This window comes from Diabrotica virgifera, chromosome 2 (assembly GCF_917563875.1).
Source record: "Diabrotica virgifera virgifera chromosome 2, PGI_DIABVI_V3a".
Classification (NCBI taxonomy): Eukaryota; Metazoa; Arthropoda; class Insecta; order Coleoptera; family Chrysomelidae; genus Diabrotica; species Diabrotica virgifera.
The window spans coordinates 171,233,959-171,249,204 of NC_065444.1; the positions used below are offsets into that span (position 1 = coordinate 171,233,959).

At 33.7% G+C, this 15,246-nt stretch overlaps 1 protein-coding gene across 5 annotated transcripts in view; it reads left to right on the plus strand.

Moving 5' to 3' along the window:
- Positions 1 to 15,246, plus strand: part of LOC114332531 (choline-phosphate cytidylyltransferase A) — a 178,166-nt gene that overhangs the window by 76,863 nt on the left and 86,057 nt on the right. The gene's annotated exons all lie outside the window — the stretch shown is intronic.

Genomic DNA, 15,246 nt, shown 5'->3' on the forward strand with positions numbered 1-15,246 from the left:
TAATATATAATATCTGAATAACTAATATCCTAACCACAAAAAGTAGTCTATTGTAGACAAAATAAGAACGCAACGTGTTTCTCAATATAGGAAACAAGATGATTCACAGTTTTTAGTTTATAAAATTTGCATTCTATAAATTATTTTTATGTTTCATCCCAAATGTCAAATTAGCGTTAACGTTATTACCGTGCCTTATTTCTACCTAAATAGCGGGACACGTTATCCGCTATTAGCGTAACATTCACTATGCGCTTGCGTGCATGTCAAAATAGCGTATTCGCGAATTGTTTTGTTTTGTTGTTAATTTTCTTTTGTGTTGTTAATTTTATTGCGTTTGATATTCCTAATTAAATAAACCTTCAAAGCACTGTTTTTACTTACAGCTTTTACAACAAAAGAGATATTCGAATAATTAATATTCGGATAATACAAAAGGAGTACGAAGCAAAATCAGCCCTCCAATTTTTCCACAGAATTTTTTAAAGTTTGGAGAAAATACAACGCTTCTATTCACCCTCGTATAATGCCACCAAAGCAAAAAATTCGTGTACCTACAAACTGATGTGAGAATCTTGAAAATCGGAGTACAAAATAATAAAATTAAAAATTGTCAAATTTAATAAAAAATTTTGGGTGGCGGAATTTTGTGCCGGTGAGTGTATATAAAGTATACATTTTTTTATTATCAACACCTAAGTACTACGATGTTTATTCACATTGCAATTTGATCATCTTCAATAATAACTTCTTCTTTAAGTGTCGTCTCCTAATCGGAGATTGGAGATCATCATCACTATCTTTACATTTATTTATCGCTGCTCTGAAGAGTTCCAAGGAACTGCATTTAAACCAGTCCCTTAAATTCTTCACCCTTGACACTCTCCTTCACCCTACTCTCCTTTCTCCTCTTATCTTTCCCTGTATTATCTGTCTGAGCATTTCATACCGCTCTCCCATCATTATGTGTCTCAGATATTCTAACTTTCTTATCTTTATTGTTTATTATTTCGTATTTTTTGCCCATTTCTCGCCATACTTGGCGAGAAATATTTACATATTTTATTTAAAATATGTTCAAATATACCAAGACATCCTGAAAAAGAATAAGTATTAAAGTTGCCATCCAATTTTCTGCGTTTATAATGTTTCCCCTCGGTCATTATCTTTGTGGCTCACAAGTTTTTTAACAGAGGTACAGTCTACGGGAAAGCTGAAAGACATTTCTCTTCCCCAAAGAGACATTTAAAAACTTTTTAATTTCTCTATGTAAATTCAGATGAGAGTACCTAATCGAGAACATGGTCAACAATATTCAACACCAAACGATACCATCGCATCGTTTTTAACCATTTAAATTTAACCTTTATTCTGGTACAAAAATGTAAAATTGGAAAAAATGTATGGACAATTATTGGTTTACTCGAATGCAAAAGTGTATAGAATTTACCTAACGTTAAATATTTTGAAAAACAAGAGACCTTTTCAATTCAAATTGAGGGGGTTAGAAATAAAAGGGTTTAAATGCACTTTTCTAAAAATATGCTCGAAGTCGAGATTCGCATACTTAAGTGGTATTATAACTTGTTGGTAAAAGGATTCAAGCATATTTCGCCCTACAGTCGTCATCTATCGCCATTACATTTATTTTAACGAAAACAATTGCATTTTGCTTTGGTAGTAAACGGGTTTAAGTGCGCTTGAACCGTTTTACCACAAAACTATTTTTGTTATTCTGTAATAACAAGTAGTAGTAAACGAGTTTAAGTGCGCTTGAATCATTTTACCACAAAACTATTTTTAGTATTCTGTAAAAACCTCATGTTAATACAGGATTAATTTCAAGTAAATAAAAATTAGATTGATACCGAATTTTGAAGACTAATTATGCAAAAGTATTTTTTCTGCAGCTAGCCGTCCCGAAAATAAAACTTTCGGTATGATTTATTAAATCGAAAGTACCATTTTACACAACTCGTACCGAAAGTAGTTACTTTCGGGACTAATTTTTTCACTTTCCGGCCGCTTTTTTTACTTTCGGGACGATTTTGGGTAGCTAGGTAACGGTTTTGACAATAACATCAACTTTGTATTTTATTATGACAACGCTTGTCATAATTAAAGTGTTTAATAAAAGTTCATAAGTAAAGTTTAAACATAAAATAATTTTATTCAAACACCAAGAATAGTACAATATAAAGTTTTTACAACATTAACAAAATGGCAACTATAAGCTTCAAAATTAAATCAGCTGTATTTAATACAGCTGATCTATTGTTTGTCAACTTTCTATGTTAATATTCAGTTTATATACATTTTCTGACGTTCTAGACGTCACTTGACATAAAAATAAACATTGCAACAAGTGAAGGGTCCAGGACTGTAATAGCTCAATGTTCCTATGTGTCTAGTACGGTGGCTCTTACTGTATATTCTTTTTAACATACAAAACGGCTGCAGAAAAAATATTGTACGTAACACGATCCAAAAGTGAGTTTACGAGACTCGCAGGATTCCAGAATTCGCCTACGGCTCGCCCTGGAAACTTCCTACTCGTCTCGTAAAATATTAGGTCTGGATCCCGCGTATGAAAAAAAAGTTGATTAATAGCAAGCTGAAAATTTGTTAGTAGCTTAAGGGTGTCTAGTCGGATAAACTTTGATATATGGGAACACTGGAACAGGGGCAGTTTTAATTGTGGAACAGGTTAAAAATTTGGAACGGTCAGACCACGAAAACGGCACATTTATTTTGTCCGACAGAACAGACTTAAACTCTCCGAACAGAGATTAAACTCTCATGCAAAAATCAGACTGCTATTTATCACCAAATGGGCGTTTTAATGAGTGGAACATATAGAATATTTCAAATGACAGGAATTATGACAGGTGATAAATAGCAGTCTGATTTTTGCATGAGAGTTTAATCTCTGTTCGGAGAGTTTAAGTCTATTCTGTCGGACAAAATAAATGTGCCGTTTTCGTGGTCTGACCGTTCCAAATTTTCAACCTGTTCCACAATTAAAACTGCCCCTGTTTCAGTGTTCCCATATATCAAAGTTTATCCGATTAGACACCCTTAACCTATTAACAAATTTTCAGCTTGCTATTAATCAACTTTTTTTTCATACGCGGGATCCAGACCTATATCACTTTCCGAACTTGTTACGTAAATTACTAATACAACGTGCCAGTTGTAGTTACACTGTGGATAACAACTGGGATAAAAATGATTGGTAATAGTTAAAATCTGTACTTGAACCTTTTTGCCAGTAACATTATTTATTAACACCATGTACCGAATAAAATACATTTGTTTAATAATTAAAAAAAAAAAAAAGAATGATATAGTAAGAGTAATTAATAATATAACCTTATATTTTTATCATTTTATAGAACATTGTACGCTAGACATATTATTTTAGTTTAAGAGGATCGGTACGTATTTTCGACTGCAATGCTATTCAAATGGGGATTCATTTTTTTCGAATCCTGAGAAAACTAATAAGTATTTTTGAAAAATTTAAACGCAGAATGGAAAATTACGTTATTAGTGAGAACTTCTATAATGTTTATTTTAATAAGTTACAGGGGTGAAAAACTAAGAGAAAATTTAGTGCTATTTTTAATTTCAAATATCTCGTTCAAAATAAACTTTTTATTTATTCTAAGGGACTTTCGGCACTCGGTAATAATTTAGTCTTTCATTCTGCGTTTACATTTTTCAAAAATATTAATTGGTTTTTTCAGGATTCGAAAAAAATGAACAAAATGTCCGTGGTAAAATTTTCCAAATCTATCTTTGTCATACAACGTACTCAGTCGAATAGAATATTGTCAGGATAATGTCAGTCAGACACTGACAATCAGTGACAATTTTAAATATTTAAAATGAATCGGGAATATTTTGAGTTGTTGACTAAATATTGATGTATAGTGTATTTGATAAATAATTGATTTAAGACGTGAACTTTATAAAAAGTTATTTATTGTGTATTATTTATGGAAGATAGAAGCAGAGAATACATCAAGATATATTCTATGATCCAAGTATTTTGCTGTTAAAGATGTTCAAAATTGTAAGCGTTCCATACTAACAATATATTATTAAAAAATCACTTAACACTTTTCCTCTTTTCTCAATTGAGTATTAGTTTTTGTTGTAGGTACATATAAACTATTACAATCACGGAATACATAGTTAGTGAAAAAATTATCATATTTATTAACTGAATTAATAATTTGCAATTATACAAAAAATAACAGTTATCCAAGAACATTCAAAAGCCATCTCTTTAAGTTAGTTATGACATTGTCAAGTAGAATGACATTCTAGTAATATTTACATATCCATACCAGTGTGAATTTTACTACACGTAATTTGCCATGTAAAGACAGAAAAGGTAGGGATGGCCGTAAAATATTTGCGAATTATGTACTCATAGCCTTAATAACTCCTAGAATTTATAAAACTCTAACAACTTTGAAGCTTATTATCTCAGATCTATCAAAACTGCACTTAAACCCTTTTACGTCTGCCCCTCTCAATTGTTGTTTTCTATGTACCCATAATAGGAAATTGTCGTATATTTTTTAATTTTATTTTATATTTGTCAGTGACCTATGACGTCGAGAGACACTTTATTGCAAACAAAAGAATAGTGTTTAATAGCTTGTTTTTTTAGATGTTCCTCCCTTTTTCTGTTTTATTTAAATTTTTCGGTCGTTAGTAAATCCCAAAGATTTTCATTAGTCTTAATTTATTGAAAATTGAAATGTGTACGTATGTACATATAATTGTTCTTTTTGACTAATATTTAAGGCCTCAACATCATCATCAATAGCGTTAACTCTTCGTGAGTCTTTGCCGCGTTTATTATTGCCTTCCATGTTTTTCGGTCCTCTACCGCTATTTCCCATTGTCTCACTCCCATTTTTTTCAGATCATCTCTGACTGAATCTTTCCACTTTTTTCTAGACCGTCCTACAGACCCTCTCCCATCTGGCCTTTCCTAAAACACATTGTTTATAAGGCAATGGTCCTTACTGCGTATCACATGCCCCGCCCATCTGAGTCTATTGGCCGTTATAAATATATTATATCTGACTAGATTTTCCTTTCCGAAGAGATACTCTAACTCGTTATTGTATCTGTGCCTCCATTCGTTTGTTAGCCTCTGCAAGGGCCATATATCATTCGAAGGCTTTGACGTTCCAACACCAGCAATTTATTTACTTCCCTTTTTATTAGCGTCCATGTTTGCCTTCCATACGCGACTGCTGGTCGTGTTAGTTCTGGTCTTATATATTTGGATTTTTGCACCTCATGAGAGATATTTTGAGTTCATTAGATGTTGCATTGCAAAAAAAGATCTGTTTCATGCCATTATTCGCGTTTCAACTTCTTGATCTATTTTGTTGTCATTGGTAATTGTTGCTTCTAGATATTTAAATTCTTTCCCCACTTCTAAGTTATGATCATTTATAGTAATATTTTGCCTTATTCGGCGTCGTTCTTGTTTTGAGACGACGATGTATTTTGTTTTGTCTTGATTTATTTTTAGCCCGATATTTAATGCATCTTCTTCAAAGCTCGATAAAATATCCTTAGCTTCTAATGTTGGTTGGGCCACTGCATCAACGTCATCGGCAAAGGCGATTATGATTTTTGCTCCCCGAGCAGCTATGTCTGGTTTAATTTTTGGATAAATTTTTCGCATGACATATTCTAAGGCTAGGTTAAACAACAATGGGGACAACGTATCTTCCTGTCTCAGTCCAGAGTTTACGCAGAAAGCATTTGATATTTTTCCTCTGAGCGTTTGGCCACACGGGCTATTTTTTACGGTCGCCGTAAGAGCCGTAAAAATCAGCGCGAAAATGGGTCACACGGTGAGAATAGTAGATGGCCAGACTAAGCTGTAAAATATCGCGCAGCAACAGTCTCGCCATCTACTATTCTCACCGTGGGACCCATTTTCGCTCTGATTTTTACGGCTCTTACGGCGGCCGTAAAATATCGCCCCTGTGGCCAAACGCTTATTCTAACGGGTGAACCCCAGAAATCTGAGCAACCTTGTTTTTAGATTGGCTAACCAACCCCAATGAAAGGCAGGATCAGGGCAGACGAGGAAGGGAGACGTGGTCCTCGGAAAAGGGGGTTATGCTACGGACCAGCGACCCATACGTGTAAAACACAAATGCTAGGAAACGAATATTATTGTCTCGGAATATTTATTGCCTATTAATACAGTTTTTTTTTACACTTGTTTTCGTTGGGTCGCCCATGTTCTCTCAACTGTCATCAATACGACTAACTTCACGCGTAACTTTGACACGAGAATTATAAAAAAAGATATGCATTGAAATCCAGATCCCGTAATTTTTTGAGCGTTATAAAGTGAGTACAAAGACATACATATTTCTTTTTTTTTTTATTACAACTTCAATTTACCGTACACTTCTCGCAGACTCTGCCGATAAGATAGAGGTGTTGAGGAAACCTGCGTGCCCGTTTTCGTTTTATTTCAAAAAGTGGAGGTTCCACACCACTGCGTTCATTTTTACTTTATCGTACTACATACGCAGTATGAGTATAATAGATAAAGTTATAGGATCGTGCAAAAAAATTTTTTTCAGATTTCACTTTTTTTCGACGTTTTGAGTCCCCCTGAGTCTAAAAAGCAAATAAAAAAACATGTCGGAAGTATGTACGTATGAACGTACGTATGTCGCCACCGCCCAGCAAAAACTACTGGACCGATTTCGATGAAATTCGGTATGAGTAAGTTTAAGAGAATTTTGTCGATAAACTAAGCTTTTGAAAAAAACCTCTCAAAGGGGGGCCGAAATAGGGGGGTTATTTGGGGCCCATTTTTGCAAATTTTGACCGAAACGAATGAAATTTAACTTAAAGTTAGCTCATCGATAGGTAAATAGAAATACGGAATTTGACATTTCCAAACCCAAAATGGCGGCCAGCATGGCCGGCCGCCCACCCGATACATTTACCTACCAATCTAAAAACTTGTTTAAGATAAATTTAATTTGAAAAAACATTTATATAGCCTAAAGATGGGGCTATAACAAGAATATTATCGTTTTTCAGAAAAAGTTATGGGTTGCCTATATTTAAAGGGTCAAAATTTGACATAAATTTGAACTAAATTTTCTCAAAAATGACTCCAAGGAATTTGTTTATTTTTTGATATATTTTCGATATCCTATCGGTAAATTGAATAACATTGGTCAGATTTCTTAACTTCTCATAGGAGGGGAGTTATGAATTTTTTATAAAAAAATATTCGAGTGCCCGTAACTACCTCTGTAATAGAAACTAAAATTTGAAATTTGGCAGACATATATAGTACTTTGTTATCTATTAGCACAATAAATTTTACCCACAATATGGCTTCCGGTTTAACCGGAAATGAAAAAAAAAATCTTAATTTTTTACATACGCCCTGTATATTTTGACATATTTTGAAAGAATGTAAAATTATCTTTCCAATGACATAAAACTCGTTGCTGTAACTCAAAAACTCGAAAAGTTACAGAAAATTGAAATTTTGCTAGAATCTTGTGTGTGTCCCCTCTCACGCGATCGTAGCAGAGCATTATTATAGGGCAGTCAATGAGGGTATTTGGCTCCGAATTCCATCCTACTACATCGATGTACTTGATATTTTCACTGTAAGTAGGGAATAGCTCAAGAAACAAAATCTACCCTATATACTATGGCGCTTTTATCTTGGGGCAATTCCCACCCCTTCAAGGGGGTGGAAAATTTATTGGTCAAAATAAGCATGGAAGTGGCTAGAGAACCTATTTTTAAGCAAAAACTGATCTATACTTTTTTTTGAGAACTCAATACTTTTTGAGTTATGCGTAGTTGAAAATTGGCCATTTTCATTTAAAAATGACACGTTTTCGGACGGTTTTTTTGTGAATACCTTAAAAACTATGCATCAAACTAAAAACACTATATAAAAATTTTTTTTAGTTATAAATAACAAAGAGATTCGTTCCTTCGTAAATTTTCTATTTATAATACAAAAAGAGATATGGTAGGTAAAAAGAGTTTGTTTTTTGGTGAATGCTCAAAGTGCTCATGCTTTTGTAGTGTTTGAAAAGGCCTTTAAAACGAGCACCGTTAAATGTCGGTTACGTTCAAACTAAGCGAGATATGGTGCAAAAAAATATATGACTAATGTACTTTAAGGAAAAATGAGAAGTACATACATTTAACCCCTCATTCACCAGAATTTAAATGCATTGTTTTTCTTTTGCAATACATACCTCTTAATATAGTGTTATTTCTACTTTCAAAAAGTTGGACGGGTGAAAAAAATAAGATCAAATTATAGAGCGCATTTTTAAATTTTCTTAAAATTCTTCCTTTTGCTCCATGCAATTCGAAAATAAAAATGTTCTATCCCCGAGAAGTGGTGAGAACCGCCCCCATGATAAAAGCGCCATAGTATATAGGATAGACTTTGAATTAGGAGATTGGGCTTTAACATTTTCTCAAATGCGGGAATTAATGATGCGTAGAACCAAAATATTTTCAAGTATACAAGGTGTTTCTAAAATATCAAAATAACGAGTAACTTATTTTTGTTATTTTTATGTATGTTATTTTTATAGAATGCCAGTATCTAATACGATAACGATAATAGATCGGTACGATAAAGTTCTGGGGCGGCCCTTCCGTCCAGCGTTTTCTTTAATAATTTGTACTTTGATCAACAATTAGTAATTTTTCCTGCAAATTTTTCAAATAGTTTTTTATTATAATTTTTCCTAATTATATTATAATTTACCCTAATTAAAATTAAAATATACGAAAATAACACATTAAGTTAAAAATAGTATTTGAATACACATAAAAGAGTGATACTGTAATCAGTGAACTGAAATAGAAATCTTGCGGTGATGACACACATAGCACGTTCGCATACATGGCTTGGAACATGTACCTTTTTCTATTGATGTTGTTTTGTTATTACAAAATCAAATAATAGGAACTCCGTCGTTGACTCATGTTTGTATATGATCATAAGTTAACAGACTCTGGAACCACAACTGATTAAATTTATTGAGTACAATAATTAAATCATATTAGAATACTTTTTGTATACAGGATGTTTCAAAAAAAGGTAAAACTGAGATATTTCAAATTAGATATCAATTTGTGACAAAAAATCTATATTCCCTTTTTTCATACGACGCGGGACGCTGCAAAAAATAAAGTATCTTATAATACATAGAGAGCTTTGAAACAGGCCATTTACGCCCAGAGCTCGGTTATTTCTTTCCATTTTTTTCTGTTAAGTGATATGGTTCTCCAATTCTGAACATTATTTTCTTCTGGTGTCTTTCAAGCTATTGACTTCGGTGTTCTTTGTTCTGCATTCTTCTACTGCAATCTTCTTCCTTTTACGATCATATCTATGGTTGGTTCTGTGTAGATGTCATGAATCTCTTTATTTGTTCGCGTGATATAACCATCTTCTGTTTTCTTTCCGCCGAGTATTCTCCTCAAAATCTTGCGTTCCCATCTTACCAATTTTTCTTAAGACCTTTGGTTTAAGACCCATGTCTCGCATCCATATATTATGGTCTGTTGATCTTAGCGTAGTTTTATATAGACGAAGTTTTGCGTTTCGTGACAACCGTTTCGCTCTTAGGAGGTGGTTCATAACTCCTGCAGTCTTATTTGCTTTTATTTTATAAGTCTTGCGTTAATTTCTCTTTCTTCCTCGCATTTCTCAGTTATTCTAGCTCATTGTTTAATCTCATCCATTATTCATTTCCGAGAATTAAACAGATATATTCATCACCCAGTAGATTAAAACCTACATAATTTGTTGTTGTATAAATCAAATGGGACGTGATGTTTTAATCCATTTTACTAATTCCAACACTTGGTGTTTCAATTCAGAAGACAGCCCTGCTCCAGGCATCGATTCTAGGATCAGCTAGACCTCTTAGCTCATTCTATACACTTATAAATATACAAATTCTTCTACTGCCTCTATTTGCATTTTCCCCGTAAAGTGTTTAGTTCGAACTGCAAGGGTTTTCGTGTTCCTCCTGTAACTGACAAAGAAATCACTTCATGTGATGACGTGCTGGTCCGAACACCAGGATAACCCAAGGACCTCGTTGCTCAGAGTCGGGAGCGTAAAAATAGGGGGGGGGGGGGTTCGAATTCAGATCTTAAATAGGCTAGCTGGGAGATTGAGATGAGGCTAAGACAAGACAAACGATACGGAATACATAAGACTAGAAGTTGGGCGCCGTTTAAATTTTTACCACTAAATTTATAAAGGAAATACATTAATATAAAAATAACATACCTGTAAAAAAAGACACAAAAAATATACACATAAAAATAAGGAATTTATACTGCACTTCATAAAAAATAGTAAATCTTAAAAAAAAACTTTATTTACGGTACTAAATAATTTTAATATGTATTATATATATTACATGTCCCTACTCTTAACGGTGTTTACAGAAATATCATGCATTAAGTGTAATATCCTATTAATGGGACCGTGGTCTCTGATTGAACTAATTGATAATGGCAAACGCAATATTTAAAGAAACTTTAATAAAAAATGAAAGATAATGTCTAAATAAGTTAAATTTGATGAATGAAGCTAATTAGACCATTGTCCACTGTGAAACCAATAAAAAGCTTTTCATGTTTCGTTTTTCTCTAAAATAACCTATTATTTATATATTTACAATCAATACACAAAAAAAATGTTTTGAATTAAAAATTGTCCGTTAATAATTCACAATGAAACTATATTTGCAAAAATATAGAAAGTTCTTTAATCACGTAAAAGTAACATCAAAACACTCAACAGGTCATCGACATGATTTCAGATCAAAACAACTCAAAGTGCCACATGTGTTTGTTTAGATGGCACGCGTCAAAATAAGTTACTGACCTTAAGCGTCGTTTAAACACAACGACAAGTCACAGCAACTAGTTGTGATGACAAGTTGAAACGCTGTTTAGACGCTGCGATTCAATGCGATACCACCTTCAACCCAACTCCAACTTTGATAAGTTGTGCGATGCACCGTTTAAGGGGCGTTTAAACACAGCGATAAGTCCAGCAACTAGTTGTGATGACAAGTTGCTGTGATTTGTTGAGGTTGAAACGCTGTTTAGACGCTGCGATAAGTTGACCACAACAAGTTGAAGAGGGGACCATTGTGTACATTAGACCCTTTTAGACCCTTCAATGAATTATAACTAGTTTTCATCGTAAACAAATAGATCCTGTTACTTTCAAAATATAAAGGTTGGGTATGTTATACAGGGTATTTACAAAGTTATAACCAATTTTATATGAAAATCGTAACAAGTTCAACTCACTGTATAAATAAAAATAAGCACAACGGCAATGGTTTATTGATGCCATATTTTATTTATTGTCAAAATTTTTAAAAATGTTTGATATTGCTAATTTACTTTATATCTAATAAAGGGTGAGTTAAAACTCAAGTAGGTAGGTACATTATTTTTTCAGTAAAATTTAAATGGGATACCCTGTATTTTATATCACTATTAAAAAGTACCATTACCGTACTTTAATTTGTATACAACATTCCCTATTCGTCTGTCTACGCAAAAGAAAAAGTAATTAAAAATGCGTGATCAAGGGATCAGGCACGTCAACTTCTGTCGGTTTTTCAACAAAAGCTTTGATGGTTCGCAATACGTATTTGGACGGGTTTGCGAGTGGTTTGTTGGTTTTGGAGCGCCTGAGTTGAAAATATCAACAAAAAACATTCATACATTAAAAATTTAACTTTGTTTCTGGTGAAGCAACACAGTTGGAAAAAGCAGCTGATATAATATTATAATTGTCACCGGAAAGCAAAAAAGGTAACGCACAACTTGGAAGAACCTATAGTTTTCTAACTTCACTTCTGGTGAAGCAACAGGGTTGGAACAACCAGATATATTATAATTGTGTCACCGGAAAGTGAAAAAGGTAACTCACAACTTGGAAGAGCCTATAGTTTTCTAACTTCGCTTCTGGTGAAGCAACGGAGTTGGAACAAGCAGATATATTATAATTGTGTCACCGGGAAGCGAAAAAGGTAACGCACAACCTGGAAGAACCTATAGTTTTCTAACTTCACTTCTGGTGAAGCAACAGGGTTGGAACAACCAGATATATTATAATTGTGTCACCGGAAAGTGAAAAAGGTAACTCACAACTTGGAAGAGCCTATACTTTTCTAACTTCGCTTCTGGTGAAGCAACGGAGTTGGAACAAGCAGATATATTATAATTGTGTCACCGGGAAGCAAAAAAGGTAACGCACAACTTGGAAGAACCTATACTTTTCTAACTTCGTTTCTGGTGAAGCAATGGAGTTGGAACAAGCAGATATATTATAATTGTGTCTCCAGAAAGCGAAAAAAGTAACGCACAACTTGGAAGAACCTATAGTTTTCTAACTTCGCTTCTGGTGAAGCAACAGGGTTGGAACAACCAGATATATTATAATTGTGTCACCGGAAAGTGAAAAAGGTAACTCACAACTTGGAAGACCCTATAGTTTTCTAACTTCGCTTCTGGTGAAGCAACGAGTTGGAACAAGCAGATATATTATAATTGTGTCACCGGTAAGCGAAAAAGGTAACGCACAACTTGGAAAAACCTATAGTTTTCAGGGACTACCTTTTTCGCTTTCCGGTGACACAATTATAATATATCTGATTGTTCCAACTGCGTTGCTTCACCAGAAACGAAGTTAGAAAACTATAGGCTCTTCCAAGTTATTCGTTACCTTTTTCGCTTTCCGGTGACACAATTATAATATATCTGCTTGTTCCAACTGCGTTCCTTCACCAGAAACCAAGTTGGAAATCTATAGGTTCTCCCAAGTTGTGCGTTACCTTTTTCGCTTTCCGGTGACACAACTATAATATATCTGCTTGTTCCAACTGCGTTGCTTCACCAGAAACGAAGTTAGAAATATATAAGTTCTTTCAAGTTGTGCGTTACCTTTTTCGCTTTCCGGTGACAATAATTATAATATTCTGCTTGTTCCAACTGCGTTGCTTCACCAGAAACAAAAGTTAAATTTTTAATTTATGAATGTTTTTTTATATACTGATAACGATTTCCGAAGTGAAACTCGAAACGTCAAGTAAACTTGATTTCAAACTCGAATTGTGACTTATGTCCAAATAAAATAGTAAATCTTATTTTGTATTTCTCACGCCGGTAAAAATACAACAATGAAATGACCTTTTTTACATTGGTCCGCATGTATATTTTTTATTTCAGCTTCGAGATGGATGACGTCACTAGTATGTAAATGCCAAAAAATCATAATTTAAAAATATGTCCGGATTTTTTAGTCGTCGGTTTAAGAAATAATGAATTTATTCCATTTGGTTTTGCCACACTGTAGAACGTAGAACTAATAATAATTATTAAGTTACATAATATTTATTTAATTATAAAATTGCATAAAGTTATAAATTTAAAAAGCCATCGTCGTCATCTGAATAGGGAATCTTACTGATTCAAAAACAGCTTTCTTTGAAACACTTCAGATATCAGGACATCGAGATTCATTTTTCGGAAAAATAACAAAGAGTGCGAGCGGAGAAATCAAACTTGTTTGGTTTCGCTGTTTTGCTCTATGATTTCTGCCACTATGTTATCGAACACCCTATGTAACATTCTAATTAATTTTATAAATGTGAATCTAAAAGTTGGCTACAATTTTTGTTATTAACTTTTATTGCTATCTATTACTATAACGGATCTACGTAGCTTTACCTCACTAATCAATCACCCTGTACATTATTTAATTATATATGTAAATAAATTCTAATACGGTAAGATTCTCCTAAATTGATACGACCCAAGTCCAATGATAAATCGCTGTACCGTTTAGACACGACGATAAATTAAAACAACTCGATCCTTGTGATAAGTTGATACCAACCTCAACCCAACTCCAACTTTGATAAGTCGTGCGATGCACCGTTTACACACAATGATAAGTTGCAACAACTCGATTGACCTTGATAAGTTGTTTGATATATCGCTGTGTTTAAACGATCCTTTACACACAATGATAAGTTGCAACAACTCGATTGACCTTGATAAGTTGTTTGATATATCGCTGTGTTTAAACGATCCTTTACACACAATGATAAGTTGCAACAACTCGATTGACCTTGATAAGTTGTTTGATTTATCGCTGTGTTTAAACGATCCTTTATATTTGAAGAATGGATAGATAATCGTCGTCTGGCGTCGACTTTAAAGATGAAGAGCCGGTATACCAGCCAGCTGGGGGTTGCGGTTGTTGTTGGATTGGAAAATGGTCAAGAGTGTGATATATCCCTTGGACTCTTTAAGATAAAAGAAAAAAATTCCTTTAATATCATTGAAGTGACTTAGGAAATTTAAGGTAACTTACCACGTGAAATATTACGTGAGATTTAGCACGAACACAAAGAACTGGTACTCAACTTTAACTGGAACAAAACGTCCTAACTTTGGACGTCAACAAAAAACTAATTACTGAACTGCTCAAAAACTATACACACACTACCAAAATTTCACAGATTTCTGCTTAAATAGGGCTGACGGCTTGGGGACGCGTGTTCGTCAACGGTCGTCAAAGATATACAAAAAAAGACCTTATTAGCATCGCAGCAATGTCACAGAACCCTAATTCAGAAATGAGTTATGACTATTAGTGGATTAAGTGTTAATGATTTTTTCCAGTCCTAGATACCAATTCCCACGTTGAGTGTGAAAACAGACGGTTTATGGGGAATATGGCATTATAATACACATGTCGATACAGCACCTGCATAACCAAGCTATTTAGACGAAATTGAGTTAGATTTTACACGCGTAAAATTAAACCGTTATACTCCTACTCTCATAACTTTGCATTTCTTTTGATTTAGCTGCAATCCCATTTTAACAGCATTTTCCACCATTCTACTCATTATGTCTTGTAGTTCTTTTTCACTGGTGGCTATAATTGCTAGATCATCCGCATAGGCCATAATTAATTTGATTTGCTTTATACATTATATCACCTTTACGGTTCATATTACTGTCTCTCATTATTTTCTCAAGCACTACATAATATATTGAACAGTAAAGTTGATAGGGTATCCTTGCCTCAATCCGAATATGATGGTGAAGTCTTCAGATACCTGGTCTTTAACTCTC